At 40.3% G+C, this 17,307-nt stretch overlaps 1 protein-coding gene across 2 annotated transcripts in view; it reads left to right on the plus strand.

Annotated features, from left to right (window-relative positions):
• The first annotated feature begins 2,330 nt into the window (after nt 1-2,330).
• Nucleotides 2,331-17,307, plus strand: part of DAAM2 (dishevelled associated activator of morphogenesis 2) — a 178,840-nt gene continuing 163,863 nt past the window's right edge. For both annotated transcript variants that reach the window (XM_061365987.1, XM_061365988.1), the window contains exon 1: nt 2,331-2,457. The gene's annotated coding sequence lies outside the window, so the exon portion shown is untranslated. The remainder of the gene's footprint in view (nt 2,458-17,307) is intronic.

Here is a 17,307-nt window from a genome sequence, read left to right on the forward strand (position 1 = left end):
GCCCAAACCTGTTTCCTGCTGGGCGTATTTTGGTATTCTGTACATTCTTGTTTTGTTTACATGGAGCAATGGAGCATGGCTTTAGCTCCCCCAAGACCCCATTTCTCTCCATTATTGGTGTCTTTGCCATTCACTTCCCCATCCACTGTAGCACCTTACCCTGTTTTCTTGTAGATAGACTCTGACTGTTTTGAACATACCAGAATAACCTTAGCTGAGGTATCAAATGGATGATCAGCTTTATCTTAAAGATGAACATTCTTTTAACTAATGGACAAGAGCCATTTATCTTGGTTACACTGTATCGTAATAAATGGTACAGTGTGCTAAGGTGAGAAGGGAGATAGTGTCAGTAATGTGAGCCTATCTAACCCTTGTCCCTTGGCCTGCTGCTGCAGGTTAGTTAATTTCTAGGGCTTGATACAGGTCTTTGGCTCCAGAATCTTGGCTAGAGGAAGCAGAGGAAAGCAAGAGAGGGAACTGGTTAATCATTCTCACCTCTTCTTTCAGCTCTTCTTTCCTCTTCCAATGAGAAACTGAGAGGATGGTGGCAAAATGGGAGGACCAAGAATGTTAGGGAGAGCTCAAAAAATGGAGATCAGCTGCAGAAGTACCTGGCATGCAGAAGGGGCAAACAGAATAATGGGACAGGGACTTGGAGGTTAAGATGAAAAAAAGTATTAAGCAGAGATGTGAGTGGAAAGTAAGGAGTAATAGACCAATGGAAACATGTGAACAGAGGGAAGGATTGATGTAATTTAGAAGATCTCTTCTATTGTGCATCACATATAGCTTGTATGTGTAAATCACAGAAAACTTTCCCAGGCTTTATGCTGAGAAAGGCAGGAACACAGTACAGCTCATGATAGAGGAACACTTATGGGTCCCCGTGGTTTAATACAAGGTTAATAATGCTCAATATTATAATTCAGTAACGTTGCTAAATGGCTACTTAGCTTACAGGGTAAAATGTATACATGCTGGCAGTTAGCAGGTAGCTACTGAACCAGCTTGTGAAGTAACATTAGCATCAAAAGGGCTGGATTCAGCTTCTGGTTTGTACCCATGTTGTTCTACCAAAGGAACAAAGAAGCTGAAGGACATTATAGCTTGCTCCCATTTGCACCTATTCTGTGAACTGCTGCGTGTGAAGGCAGAGAGAACAGGACAGTGTTGGCTCGGTCTCATCTTATTTGGTTTGGCCTGCCAGTTTGAAGGCAATATTTTTCCTCTCTAACTTGCTTTCTCTGGTTGTGCCATTACATATATACATATTTGTGTGTATATATATGACTTTCCCTTGTGATACGTGTTGATTGGTATTGTCATCATGAGAGTTCACTTATTGTAATGAAAACAAATGACTTACACATACAGAGAGCAAACCATATATTTTCATGAGTTAAAAAAGCAGATGGTGTTAATATCTCCAAATTTTAACGTTACTGTTTGACATAAAATGTGGTTTCTTCCAATGCAGACAGGAGCACACGAGTCAGGGAATGCCTCCATATTAATCTAGCTATTAATATTATTAGATACTTTTGAAAGTGAAGTCAGAAAACAGCTAGAAACAGGGGTTTACGTGGGATTAAAGCTATCCAATGGATGACTGAAGAGGAAAAACTGGGAAATGAGGGCTTTTTATTCAGTTAAGTCAGACCCTCTCAGTTGCGGGGAATAAAATCCATTAAGGTCGCAATGACCCGGGTTGCGGGGGATATCCCTGACCCTGGTACCGCCGTGGGCTGTGGGAAGGCAGCAGTGCCGCATCGTGCGGCACCGGGCACGGGGCCGGAGGGATTGCACCAAGCCCCACAAGGGGCCCCGCACCCGCGGTCCAGGGAAAAATGCGGCCGCTCCCGTTGCTGCCGTCTCCTCCGCGGAGCGGTGATTCCTGCCTAGCTGCAGAAGGTGCGAAGGAAGCAGAACTAGAATAAAAAGTAAAACCAAAACCAACGCAACACCTGAGACCCTTTAATGAAAACTCTATAGAGGAGCGTTGCCCCTGTTGCCAAGGCGCGTAGGAGCCAAGCCCATCCTGCAGTGGTTACGCCCGAGCTGGAGAGGGCAATTACCCCCGGCTCCAGGCGCCTGCCCGGGCAGCCCTGGTGTCTCCCGGCCCGCAGCGGGCCGGAGCTTGTCCCTTTAAGAAACCGCAGCACAGTAGCAGCGGCCGGCCCTGCCTCCCGAAGCCTACAGCGCCGAGTGGGGCTGGGGAATGGGAAGCAGTTCCTGATCTGGGGCCGAGAGAGCGCGCACGGCAGCAGCAGCAGCAGCAGCAGCAGCAGCAGCAGCAGCAGCAGCAGGAGCCGTCGGCACAGCCACTCGCTCAGCAGCATCAGCGTGGGGATCAGCGCTCCGTCTGGCTCCCTCGCACGGGGTAGACGTTCCTGAGCACTAAGCTCGGCTGCTGTAAAAACAACAAGTAGGAAAGTATACAGCTGGATAAAATTGGTAAGTCAAACTAAAGTTACATCCTTCTCCTTGGGCTGCAGTTTTCTAGTCTCTTGATTTGTAATGGGGTTTTTTGCTTTTTTTTTTTTTTCAGTAGTTTTTTTTTTTTTTAATTTTAAAAATTGTCTTCTAAGCAGAGCAGCTGAGAAAACATGGAGGCAAAATAAAAGTGTAAAAAACCCTGAGGATTTGTCAGTGTTCGTGCTATTTTTAAATCCTCTTTTCACACTGACGGTTTGCTGCAGGAGTGGGGAAGGGGAAGCCAGCAAGTGCTTTTGTATGTGGAGGGAAAGCAAGCTGCTAAGGGTTGTCATTGACTTTCTCAAGGAGAGGATTAAAGAAGGGGGGAGCCCACAAAAAAGCTTTCGAGAAGCTTGAAGTGACTTGTCATTTACTTTTCCAGAGTGAAAACAAATCTCGTGTTAAACAGTTTTAAAACGCACTGGAATGTGTGCAAGAGGAATAAGAATCTGTTTAAAACTGTGTTATCAGTGAAAATTTGGATGCCAAAGTATTGCCGAGAGAGTGTCGTGTATGTTTGTTTAAATTTAGCTAAATACACGGGCAGCCCTGGACTAGCAGAGGCAGTAAATGCCATTTTATTTGCTTCGGACAGAGGGCGACGTTGCTGCAGCTGGGATAACCAGAACGGGGAGCTTTTAAAAACTCAAGTGAAAAATCGAGTAGCGATATTTTAAATCATTAAAGCAGAAATTGTTCACACATGCTGAATGCTGCAGCATTAGCATTAGCATCCAGTTAGTCGATGTCTTTAATTTATGTTTCCTTAAGTTGTGGAGGTTGTTTGCTTGTTTGTTTTAAGAGATTATCTGAATTATAAAGAAAAAAAAATCTAAATAATGGTAATCAGATCTAGAAATTAAAGCCTGGTGATGACCCTGTTATCTTTTCTGGAATGTATTGTGGGGTCAGCATGGATAGAGAAAGGCAAGGAAAGCGTTGGAACTGCTTGACAAAAACATTACTCAGTAATGGTGTAGGAGGTGATGAAGAACTCTCAGTGTTGATAAAGTTGCAGGCGATCCAACTGTCGAGTTAGACATCTGATATGGGAACATATTCCTTGTATCCGGTATGGATATGTATCAGAGGCTGGAGATCTATAAGCTGAATAGTAAAACCTGTAAACCCTAATGACTGAACAGAATATTGGGAAGTAGTTTGGGGAAAGGGAAGGGACGTGTTCAGGCAGACATGCGCTTTCTTCACGGAAATCCCAGTACCACTACTGGTACTGATAGAGGCTGATAGTTGTGCCATATTTTACCCATATATAGAAAAGAGAGAATACAGCAATAGACTGTCCTTACCTCTGCGTGTGTATATTCGCATATGCATACCCTGTTGGGTATAAGAATATTCTGCCACTTTGTGGAGTAGGAACTTAGGTTTTAAAGGCTTTGAAAGGAATGAAAGTATTATTTTAAGTGGTCCAGTTCTATTGTAAGTGGAGAAGGATCAGAGCTGTCAAGCTCCTGTCTGTTACAACCACTATAGAACTTGTTTCTGTTCTGACCTGGGGCTCTTCTTGTGCCTTGAACAACAAGGTGTTTCTGTCTGGCTTTATTCCTGTAACTGACAAACCACATGCAGAAAGATTTTCAGGTTTTGGGTCCTTAATGGATATGCTGGGCACAGCAGATTAGAACTGAATGGCCATATGGAATGCAGTCATTCAAACTCCCAATTATTGTACCTCATTGAAAAGTTTAGACTGCTACTATCTCTGCTGAATCAGTGGAGTATGTGAGTGTAAGTCAACTTAGTTGCAAGAGTCAGTTACACAGTTATGAGGGAGTGCATCTTTGGGATATTAATAGGTTTTGAGGATAAAAATAGACATTTCTTTGTACTCCTTATAGTTCATTCGACATCCAGGTATCAGTGGCCCTTTGAAATGATTTTCTAGATTAGAGGAAAGATTCCCCTCTTCAGTTCATCTTTGAACTAGCAGGCACTAGATAGATGTCCAACTCCTGCTTCTGTAATTTACTGAGGACTCTTTTTCACTTTCCTATAAGCAGACTACTTGGGATTACTTAGCTGTCCCCCGTGTGCTGTGCAGGACATGCTGAACCCCTGGGCAGTGGAGCAAGTGCATTGAAAATTATAGAGCTATCATCATCTATGCACCCTGCAACAGTTTTGTACCTAGCAGATGACTGTCTTGGTTATGAGGCTAATTTATTTACTGAAAAGTGTGTCTCCTCCACCGTCACTGATGTTCAGCTAAGCTCTATCAGTTACATTTCCCAATCTATTTCATGTCTGCATGACATGTTTAGTGTGGTAGTTAAAGTGATTTTAGTTCAGTTGTACTTGCTGGTATTTCAAATTAAAAATTTTGCTTCACAAATGGAAGAGACAGTTTGGTGTGTCTGATCCTATTTTTACTATGTTGTTTGGAAATTCACTTTAATATGCATTCTGTTTTGCTCCCGAGTGTTTTTCTTTGAGTTACTTTGTACCTGAGAGTCCACACTGTATGCCTGTCTGTGGCTGATGCTGAGGTCATGCAGTTAACTCCTGCAGAGTCTCCAAAACACGAGCTTGTTATGACATGTGTGTGATATTTAAAATGTGAAGAAATCCTCCATCTATATTTATGCCAAGTTAAAGAAATGGAGCTTTCTTGAATAACTTTTTTCATTAGAGACTCTTCTTTCTACCTGCCAGGAGATAACTTATGATGTTGGCAGTACTATTAATTCTGTGCCTGCCATTGGAGCGCTTGTCTGCTACTTGCTTACACTGACTTACTGCTTACACTGCCCTCTGAGCTAGTCTTGCCAGAGCAAGACTCATAGTTATTCAACAGATTACTGACAGGTCAGTTTCTAATGTTGTTAGTTTTTGATCATTTTTTGCAGAACTTCAGGTTCTTGGTAGTTCATCTTTGAGCATCTTATATAGTCTACTTAATAAAGCCTACTGCAAAATCATTTCTCTAAGGAAGTTTCTGGCTTGATGTAGTGCAGGATGGCTTCATCAAGGGTTATGAAGGCCTGTGATACTCAAATAGTTGAGCTGAATGTGGTCTTATTCTTTGATGTAAGGCCTCTTTTTGCTTTATATAACAGAAGCAGAATCCCAGCTTAAAACCTCAGTTTCATTTCAAATGCTCACTGTGCTGATAGTGTAGTAACCTGACTTGTTCTTTGATAACAGCTTTCATAGACAATTTTTTACACTGAAAAGTGATAGATGTGTTTTTATGTCTGATTTATTTTCCTGTCTCTACTTTTGCAATCATTTGGAATGACACGTTTTCCATTACACAAAAGATATGTTTATCAGTGTAAGTGGTGTCCTCTCAAGTTGCTGTCCTGTGCAACATCAAAAAAAGTTGACTTGCAGCGAAGGTGAAGAAAAGTAAATAAGACCTAATAGCTCTGAAGGTGGAAATGGAAATGAATTATTGCAGGAATGTGTTCCCCAAAGAATAATTTTGGTGGAGTACCTCCCTGTATGCATCTAGTCCCAACTCTTCCAGACTATTAGCCAATGCTCGTGTGATGAGCATCCTCCAAGGAATTAATTTCTTTCTGTCTTCACATATGTACAGCTGTCGTATCTGAAAAAGTTGATGACTGAATTGTTCCTTCTTCTTATCTGTAGTTCCAAAGTCCTTTTCTTAACCAGATTAATCAGAATCCTTGGAAAATTTCAATCTGTCTCTGATCTCAATCCATTATTGAGAATATTATTTCTTAAATGTAAAAAGTAATGAACAAGAAGGCTGTAAAAAAAACCAAAAAACAACCAACAAACTTTTAGGCACTCTACGAGTTTAATTATACTTACAAAAACATGGTAGTGACCTAATATATCATTAAATAATCAAATTTAAATACTGCACTGACCTTGCCTGTCAGTAAACCAAAGCAATGGTGAAATCCCTTTTGTTCTCTGCTACACCCTGAAACCTGTGAAATAATCTGAGCACTGAGCAAAAGTATGTATCAAGTTGCTGTGTTTTGAAGCATGAAATGGGGAAAAGAGGTACGAATTTCTAGATTCTTAGGAACTAAAAAAGGCCCTGCTGAGATTCCCCTTTCTTTTTTTATGATTGGATAAATTCCAGAGACCATGGATTTTAAATGTACCGTATGAGAAGAAAAGACAGTGGCAGCTGGCAGCACTGTTATTTAGTATGGGCTGCACTTTTGTGTGCCTTCATTGGAAAGGTTAGGTTTTATACTCAGGTCTGCTGCTTACCATCCTGTCAAATGTTCCTCTGGGGAGGGGTGGTAGGGTAGTTGATTCACAGTGTAACTGCTGACTTTTCAGTATAGTGCTGACTTTAAAGTGGAGTATAGAGCAAAACCTGTTCTGAAGTCTGCATCATTCTTAGCTTCCTGCTCTCATGCATTGTTCTATTTGAGAACCTTGACATGAGAAATGTGGATGAGCAGGAGCACCAAATAATGAACTTTTATGCCATGTGGTGTATAGCACAACATTCAGGTGCACCAGGTAGGCTACGGGCACCCTTTGCAACTGCCCTTTTCAGTTCTTTTCACGTACGTTTCATATTTGGTTTTGGGGTTTGTTTTTCTTTCATGGGGCACTGTGTCATTTTGCCAACACGAAGCATTAGCCAGTGTGTCTAGCTCTGCAGGCTCTTTTCAGATGTATCAAGACCTATAACTTTACCTACATCTGTCTGCTAACTGGCATGATCATATAGTTGTGTTTATTTTGAAATCCACATAAAGTATATGGAGAAACACTAATTTAATTTCTCCAAGAGAATCTTTTCCAGCAGTTCATGAAACCTGAGCTTGTGCCAAATGAAAAGCTTTTGTGTTATCATTTTCACTTAATTAAACAAATAAACACCAAATCCCTTACAGCAGCAGTTTTATAAATATTGTTCATGTGCATGTATGTGCATGCCTACACTGGTGCTTCACTTGACAGCTTGGGCCTTTTACAGCAGGCTGGGCGTTATTATACACTTTCAGCTACAGAATGGAATGATGCAGGAATGCAGGGGATGAATGATGTTTCGTTTTTCTTTTTTTTTAAATACATCTTAGTGCAGCTGAAACAGGGACAAAATAAACTAAAAGCTTCAGTGGTTGCATCAAAATGATAATTTTTTTGTTAGGGTACTTCTGAAGAAAACATGTTAAAGGCTCAATTTTATCTTTGGTAAGCAAAACCCCTGTTTTTTCTGGCAGTTTGGTACTTTCGTAAAATGAACTGTAATTTGGTGAGATGTGCAGCATTTATGTGTGCTAAAAGGCTGGGTTTTCGTGAATAGAAAGGTACATTGGCAACTTGGGCTGAGCTACCTCTTGGCGGCCACATCTATTAACCACAGATCTCAGTAAGCTGAAGGATTATTATCTTTTAAAAATCCTGGACAGCTTCATTGAAGAGTTGGATTTCTTTTGTTTTCATTTTAAGAAAGCCAGATTAATTTAGTTTGGGTGAAAGCTGTTAAACTGACAGCCCTGGAAGACCACAGCCCCTTGTTCAGCCACAGAACAAGTGATGCCTTGGGCCATGGCTGAGTGGGCTTCCCCAGTGCTGTGTGTTTTGGTTGGGTCACAGGATCAAACCTCTGCAGTTTGTCCAGCATCTTTCTGTTAAATTTCTTTTTTTTTTTGACAGCATTATCATATTACTGACAAGGGCCTGACTGGTTAGATTTGGGTGGCTTATTCTGTAATCTGTTTATGCCAGTAGAAGTCCTTGTGATGTTTTTGTTTCAAGTGACAAATAATACTATGGCAAACGTGCTCGCTTGTCAGGACAGCCTTGATCAATTCAACTCACATGAGCAGCCATGAAATGGGAACGGTTTTGTTGGTTAACCAGAATGGATACAGCCTGGTGACCTGGTGGCAGGGCATACTGTAGACTATTACCAGCCCTGTGAATCATTCAATCACCTGATGCAGTTTTCAGTACCCCACTTGCATTACACAAGTCCTGTGCTTTTAGGCTCCGCATTCCTTCCCTGATTCACAGGCCCTTTGGAAAGTTGCATGCTTAACTTGCATTAAGCTCATCTAGAAGTCAAAGACTGAATTGCAGATACTTCCTTTGAGAGTGGGAGGTGGAACAGAGGGACTACATGATAGCGGTACAGAGGTTGTGATAGTACCTGCAAGGATGTGTAATAACTTACGCACAGACTAAACTGGTTTTGGCAGGATGTTGTATTTAAGAAAACAAATGAACAAAACAGAAAAAAACAACTAAAGAAACTGTTTTTAAGCATTATACAAACTTGCATTTTCATGTTTTCATATATGTTCTTTCCTGAGATTTAAACCATCTTTTAAGCAAATTCTGTAGAAAAGAAAAATCTTTTATTTCTGTCTATAGAGCACTTGGTTATAAAAGTATATGTTTGTACTGGAAGCTGTTTTTCACTATTTGTGCTGGCTATTCTTTAATGACACACTACTCAGGTTATAGAGTGAAACTTGGCAAGGTAGTTGTCACTTCCTGTTTCTTGTTCACTTCTGTAACAGTTCTTTCATCATCTAATACTGTGCAGCATTTGGGTTGGAAGCCCTTCAGGGAATCATTCATGTTGAACAACCTTTTTTTTTTTTTTTTTCTGCTTAAGAAAACACCTGAAAACAAATGGTGAGTTAACTTTCAGTCAATAATGTTGTGCTCTTGCCAGCCATCCTGTGTCATGCTTAAGGTGGCTGACTGGTAGGTGAAATTAAAATGGAAAAATGCAAACATATATGTATATAATCCAGTCATGTTATTTTTTCCTCCTGATTCATTTATCTTTTCAAGATGCCTTAATTAGCTGTAAAGTAGGCAACTACTGCAGAGCTTTGACTTTGAGAGTAATAGAGAAAGAAGAAAGTGTGACTGTCAGGGTTTGGAGACATAAGCCCATGCTTGCTACTTCAACTCCTTTCATATCCCAAGGCCCAGACAGTCAAAATATCTCAGAGTTGCATTTTCAGTTTCTCAGACTGAGAACCAAATGATATTAATAGCCAGGCATTCAATGTGCAAAATTCTTTAGGAAAATACAGCATCTCATACCTCAGCAATATTTGAACTCTCTTGAAAGACTTGTCTCTCATCTTTACTTGGTGGTTAACAGGAACCTTTCCATATTTCAAATAGATTTGCTAATCTGCACAGGGTGTTGTAAATGCTTTATTAAAGGAAGCTGTTTTTTAATGCCCTTGCACTTTTTCAAAGTATTTCTTTGGGAACCAGAGCAAAGATCAGACTCAGAACTGGAGTTCCAGTAAAGGCTACTTGCAACATGGCTGGTTTTCCAATCTTTCCTTTAAATTGTGGGTTGTTATTTTTGCCCTTCAAAATATTTACTTAATTTATAAACTACTTTGACTCTAAAAATACACTAGACTGACAGGGGAACCACTGTACCATTCTCAGTACTCAGAGTTTCTTGTAGCACAATGGTCACAGGGAGCTGGTGGGTTACTAAATAGGTCTAGTGACTGCTTCCAAGGACCACCTTTTGTGGAGCACAGCTGAAAAACCACCAGAACAAGGCATCACCAAAAGAACATTTTTGCATAAAAAATTTGTGTTCTCTTCTGCTCCATCAAATGTAAGAGGTCAAGACTGATGAACAGTCTTGGTGTGTGTGTGGACAGGGTTAGATAGTGCTACTATACAACAGTACATAGTAAACACTGTTATTTAAGGATATATATTTGGGTGAATAATGGTATATGGATACATGTAGGTAGGAGAGTGATCATTGCTATGTAGTTGTACGGTTTGAAGGGATTTAGTTCTACACTTGGCTACGTGTGTGGAAGGGATATATATGAACTATTCTATGATTCTATGAAGTTATCATGCTACTTGGTTTATTGAGTCCCTTATCCCAGGGTCTGATGCTGTGATTTGTTATGCTGTGATGTGATTTGAAATAGAACCACAACTCACTGTAGCAGGTTCTTTCTATCCTCTGGGAATGTTTGTCTGGCTTAAATGCATGAAACGTGTGTAATACAGAGCTGCAGCTTATAGATCAACACTGACTCCATTTGCGGGAATGAATTAATACCTCATATTTGATGTGCTATAGAAGAGTTCACAGATGACTTATGTTACAGTGCTATATTTTTCATGATTTTTCAGCTTCACGTGTTTTGCTTTTTCTTCTGTGTGTAGAAGAGGGTGGTACTATCCTGGACTTTTTAATATAGAAATAGAATGTGAAAAGATTTCTCCCTGCTGACTCTTTTTAATGGTTTTGAGACTTCTTTTCAGTAAAACTTCAGTCAAGTCTGAAAAAGACACGATTGTTTCTATACCCACCTGCACATGTCAAATGAAACTTCTTTGTTTAACTTGGATTCTTCATGAATGATTTGCTGTTTTAATTTTCTCACTTATCTGCCCCCTTTTACAGTTTCTTTTGACAGCTTTGTCCCTGGATACAGGTCTGTGAATATAACTTCTCACAGTCTAGTCTAATGATTGCATGATAAGTGGGAGGTTTCACCTCCGTACTGCTCATTGCAGGTGGTTATAGATATATAGATTGTTCCTGATTTAGTCTTCCTTATGATCCAAATTTTCACTTGAAAATACCAAAGTCCCCACAGGTAGACAAACTCCACTTAAAAAAACACCATCAGTTTGCTTAATAAAGAAAGCAGACTCACCCTGCAAAATAATCTGGCTTTATTGCACCTTGTTTCTGGATTCTATGTATTTATTTATTTATCCTGTCTTGGCTCAGCAGAACATGAGGTGTTCAAGACTGAAAGAGATCTCCTGATTCACGGAGTATAGCATTTCTGTAGTTGCAGGAAATTATGTTGCGGGATAATTTACCCAATCTCTGCCTCAAAATCAAACGTCTTTGCTTCTGTTGCTTCCTATTGGGAAGCCATTCAAGTAGCATAATCCTGTCATGTTTAGAAATGTGCTTCAAATTTCCAAACTAAATTTGTTCGTAGCCAGTTCATGCCCATTTGGTTTTATGCTAATACTGGTCTCTAACAGTTCTTCCCCTTTCTTACAATCTTCTTATGATCTGAGATGATTCTTGACTTTCTCACCTTCTGTTTTTTTTTCTAAGAAGGGAAGATAATTAAAATTGTGCTTCTTTTCCCAATGTTCTTCATCGTTAGTGTCATTGTGCCTTGGTTTGATAAATTCTTTAGACTCTGGAGTTTTTTAGCCCTTCCAGTCAATTTTCAGACAGATGGAAGCAGGAAAAGGTGGCCATTTGCGTTTTCTTAGATAGGCAGAGATTATGTGTAACTTCCCGGTAACTCTGAGGCCAGGAAGGTGAGATGGGGAGAAGGAGAAAGTGGCCTGCATGTTTATGTTTTTGCATCTGTATAAAGCTTTCACTGAGGACTTTGTGAAGAATGACTTGAGTCTGAGGATATGGTGCCTGGGATAGCTGAAAGCATTCATCCAGTTCTTTCGTCCAGTCCAGCTCTCTCACCCCTCTGTAAAAATCTGCTTTAAATGAGCTGGCTGATAAAGCTTTTGGAGGGAATGCAGCTCACAAATGAGTTCTTGAGGGCAACTTTGCAGCTGTTTCCTCAGAAGGAATGAGGCAAGCGGCTCCCAGAGCCCCAGGCAAATGCCTGGGATCTCTCTTCTTCAAAGTGCATGGAGGGTTCCTGACAAGAGCTGAGAGTCCAGGGACTGATGGAGAGATGAAGCCAAAGGCCTGTCAGTGGGAACCTCCTGCTGTCAGGATCCCACGCTAAACTGTAGTTGAGGGCAAGCATGGAGGGGAGAGAGAGCTAAGTAAGGTTTGTTGTGACCTTAATACGTTCCCATGCAGCTTCCCTCTCTGAGCAGTGCTCAGTGGCCTAATTTACAAGATTCCTCAAATGCCCTTAAACTCAGTAGGAAAAAATACAAGATTCATTCAGCATGCTACTATACTTTATGCTAGACTTATCAGCATGCTACTGATTTAAGGTGGTATGATTAAGGTTGGACGTCTCTTATAAGGCAGTTTTTTGTTTGAGTATATCAAAACCAGGATTTTTTTGTAGAGAAGTACCAGTCTCAGGTAAACTGTCTGAGGTTCAGGGTAGAATTTTGGGGCAGGAGGACAAAGGGTGGAGAGGAGGGAGAGCCAACAATTTTGTGATCTGCCTCCTGGATTAGAGTGGATGGTATGTAATAGATAGGTAGGACAGATAGTGTGACAAAAGTGGGAGTTCTGTTTGAATTCATCACCTTTTTTGAGGTTTTGAGCTCTTTTGAAGTTGGTGTCTGTATTTTACTATGCATGTAGAGTTCTTTTTGATTAGCAAAGAAATTTAAACACTTTTATAAATATCCCCTCCTTCTCCCCCTTATACAAAGGCAGGGGAAAAATAGTATTTGTCACCAGTTTTAAGTACAGCAGTTACATTCCAGGAAAAGAGGTGTCGCAGTATACTCTTAAAATTCAGCAGGATTGTAGCTTTGATAGCTCTATCCAAGCATTTTTACTTCTATATGCTGTTTGAACAGTTTTAATCATTTGTTGCATGAGGTGCTGATGATCTGATGACTGTAAGTAAATACATTTTAAATAGCCTTTGTTTGACTCTATGCAAAGAAGCAGAACCAGTCTTTTTCTTTTTCAGTTCCATCCTAACGATCTCCAGCAGGAAGAGCCTAAGCTTACATTTAAAGTATGTCTCTAGTCAGTGCCAGCATAGACTAGCTGCAGGTGCCCTGCACTTTTTCAAAATCCGGCATACTCTTCTGTTTTATGACAAGCCCTTGTAGTCACTCGTTGATTTTTTTTGTTTGTTTGTTTATGAAATATGAATGGTAATGATTGGCCTTACTTAGGAAGTAGGCTTGTTGAAAATATTTTTTAATTATTTTTTATTTTTTTTTTTACTTGGAGTGTATCTCTGGTATTGTGATTTCATTTTGTGATGGCTCTCCTAAGAAGGAGGAGTAACATTAGTTGTACTATACCTATACTTACGTTCTCTTGTTGGAAATGTGAGGATTGGCAGAGGGTGCCTGACTAGACTTCCTGTGTTATCTGGGCACTCCTCCCATAGAGGTAATACAAGTTCTGTGTGGTTCAGTTCAGAAGGCACAGTAAGGTCTAAGCCCTATGTGCAGGGAATAGATGCTGAAGGAGTTCTCAGGGTCCTAAAAAAAAGAGGAGGGTCTGTATGCTTGTTGGTGCATGGGCAGCCCTCACAGGAACTTAGGAGGCTGAAGTTTAGCTGCACACCCAAATGTGGCTTCCTTCGGACTCTAATCAAGCATTAATAAACAGTCCACCACTGCTCTCTTTTTGGTTCCTCTCTTGTACAGAAACTGAAGAAGAGGGTCGTGACAAGCAAAGGTTGCACTTCAACTCCTGCTGGTGATTGTTGTTAAGAGTTCCCTGATCAGGATCAGTTGTACAGAATCCTGGGGAGAGTGTTCACACATGAGAGGCAGAGCCAGAAATAAGTATACTTTTAAAAGGCAATATAATGTCCATAGAAGGAAACAAGTGGCTGGATTCAGCTTGCAGGAAAACAAAATTCTTTGCTATTACCACCCCCCTCTGCAAATGTGATACTGAATACATTTAACAGGCTCAAACTTTGAGGGCCTGATGCTGAGCATTCTTCCCATGTTTTCTTTAATTTTTTAGTAAATATATACATTTGTAATACACTAAGCATACTGTGCATGGTACTATAAGGCTCACTTGCTAATGCAGCTCACAGCTGCCATTCATTCAGAATGCCAATACAAATGACCAAAATTATCCTTTTCCAGTGAGGCAACACTTCCACAAAGACAAGACATACCTGAAAGTTCCTAGGCGGCACTAACACTGGAGTCTCTTTTCTCTCTTTAAAAAGTGGTAACAGACTGCAGACTGCTCCAGCACCTGGAGCACTTCCTCTCCTTTTTCACTGACCTAGCTTTCTGCAGAGCTGTTTCTGTTGCATATTCTCATGTCTCTCTTTGGCTGAAGTTGTTCTTTTCCCGCTGTTCTTAACTATGTTATCCCAGAGGCTCTACCACCAACACTGGTGGGCTCAGACCAGCGGCAGGTCCCTCTTGGAGCTGGCTGGCATTGGCTCTGTCAGACACATGGGAAGCTTCTGGTATCTTCTTACAGAACCCCTCCTTGTGCCCCCCTGCTATCAAAACCTTGCCACATAAACCAAACACAAGAGTCTGACATTTAGACCTTGTTTTTCTTGAACATATTTCTACAAGGAACCTTGAGTTTGCTGTAAGTGCTTAATACCTAAGACAAAGATCTGGGAAATACATGGGCAGCAGTGTTATGGAATGTCTCTAGTCTGGGCACTATTCTGATTTTTCTTGTGAAGTAGGAATATTGGTAATTCTGGAAATGAACAGGATGCTGTTTTAGCATTGTGCAGATGGGTACAATTTCCTTAATTAAGTTCTCTCATAATTAGCATGTAGTTCTGCCTTTGATCTTATTTTCCTCATTACCATGTCTTAATTTGTAAAGAGTTTCTTTTTTAAGTGGTTTTAAATGGAGTTCAGCTTTCCTGAGGCAGGCTGCAGTGCCACTTTCTGAGCAGTGTTTACTGGGTCTTTATCAACGTGAACTATACCCTGCACAATCTGTCTAAGCATATTTTGATTCTGGGTGTGTTCTGTAACAAGAGAAGTGAAAATTGATGGTACTTTAACCTTTCTTACAAATGACTAAATATCTCTTGGTGGCATCTCCTAGGCCCAACCTGGGGGGAAAAAAAACCTGTCTTATCCTAGTTCCTTTGAGCAGCCTCAAAGCAGCTCTTCTTAAGCAGCTTTTCTTCCTTCCCTCTTGTTTTAACTTCGAACATAATTTAATTATGAACATGTTCTTTTATGCAGGCAGAGATAATGATGAGTAACAGATGGTAACCTATTCTTCCCTTTCCAATGCAACTTGCACAATAAACTATGTCTTACTGCACTTTATTCTCCAGGAGAATAGTAGAGACTCTTGAGAGTCCTGACCTACTGACTGTATTCTTGGTTTTGGGATAAGGCAGGAGAAAATACAGTTTACCACTTACAGCAGAGGATGGATAATGGGTTTCTGGATTATTAAGTGCTTGTCTGTGTGGTATGGAAGAGCAGTGTCTGATTCTGAAGACTGACTTGCTGCTGAACTTAGGTAATTTGCCAAGATGTTCTGGGTGGGATACAGGCTCATCACAGTTGGTGCCAGCACTCTTATTTTGGCTTCTCAGAAAGTCTATTATTTCTCAGTGATATTGACTTCTATGTAATCATCTTTTTGGGGGGCTAGATTTTTATGACTTGGTCATCTTGGCCCTATGTCTCACAGATGCATGTGGTATTTTCCAAAAACTTGTCAGTCTGTTAACATTTGTTATTCTGTCTCCTTCTGTCTTTCCCTGCAAGGGTGGGTAGGCTTAAACGGTGAACTCAACTGAATTAGGCAGAGTCCCTAGGATGAAAGAAATATAATACAGCAGTAGAAATTGTGAATGAGTTTGAAAGCTTCCTTCCTAATAAAAATAAATTAAATCCATCTCTCATATTCTTTTATGTAATGATAAGATTCTATGTTTAGGTTGGGAGATTCAAACTTTCATTCGTACTTTTTTTTTTTTTTGATGGATACACATGTTTGCATGCACATACACACACAGATACACAAGCTTTCCCTCCTCACAGATCATGTACAACTACATAACCTCTTCATGCTGTTCAGGAATGTGTTTCTCCTACTTTTTGCTGTGCACTTTAGGTAGAACTTAAGCAGCTGAGTTGTCAAAAATGAAACTTTTTGGGTAGTCAAAATATGCTCCTTGCTTTTTGATGTCTTCTAGCAAAAAAAAAAAAAAAAAAACAACAACCAAAAAAAAATCAGAAAAGCTTCCATAAACCCCGGTGTTTCAGTATCATTTTTTCCTCCTTCACTTTTTTTTTAATTTGATTTGTCAGGTTGATCAAATTGGTGCATGGAGTATGTAGAAGTGACCTGGTCAGACCTTTTCCTTCTCTGTTGACTTTGTATATTCCCATTTCTGTGGACTTAAGTTTCATTTAAAGTGTCCTTACATTCTCTATAGCTTTGAAAAATCTTGAACTAGGTACTTTGCCTTGTCATGTCACAGACATCATTTTGCCTCCATGGCATTTTTGTCTTGAGCTACCCTTTCCTGAAGTTTCACAGGTGTCAGATTCCCTGCCAAGTAATGGGAGGATGGTCTTTGGGAGCTCTCCCTCTGAATGGTACCACCGCCTTCTCAGACAGCGCTGCTTGTCTCAATTTTGCAGCCTTAAAATTCATATGAATCTCCTGCATTTTTTCTCCTGAACTGTTTTCTCTTGAGTTCCATATTGATCTTTTCCTGACTGACTCTGCCTGTTATTGCCTTATCGTTTGTCTTTGGTCTCATTCTCTACTTTGAGCTGTCTGTTCTTTTCCAGGGTTTGTCATTCATATGAACTTGAATAGCTACTGATATTTGCTTGTCCACATTTAACCCTCTTGAAATATTAGTCCTCCCTGAATTTTTTGCTTTGGTTAGTCTTCTTTTATCACCTTTCTTCTTTTTCTTCCCTATTTGCTATTTTTCCCAGATTATGCTTATCTGTTTGTGTATTCAGGCCTCCTATCTCTCCCTTCCATGTAGAGGAATAGTACAGATTTCCCAGAAGTTCATTCTTCCACAGGAAGAAAATGCCCCTTCACAAGTCACCTTCACACTACAGTCTAAGGCAGTCTGTGATACAGTAGCTGAGAAATACCGCTGCTTTGATGTCCTACCAAGAATGAGTTTGAATAATGAAGAATTCCTGAGAGCATTACTTGAGAGGATGAATTTACAAATCTTGACAATTTAGACAGGCACTTGCTCTAGTGAATAG

Source organism: Neopsephotus bourkii, unplaced genomic scaffold (genome assembly GCF_033783945.1).
Source record: "Neopsephotus bourkii isolate Nb327-2 ecotype Australia unplaced genomic scaffold, CSIRO-AGI_Nbou_v1 NB_1292, whole genome shotgun sequence".
NCBI lineage: Eukaryota > Metazoa > Chordata > Aves > Psittaciformes > Psittacidae > Neopsephotus > Neopsephotus bourkii.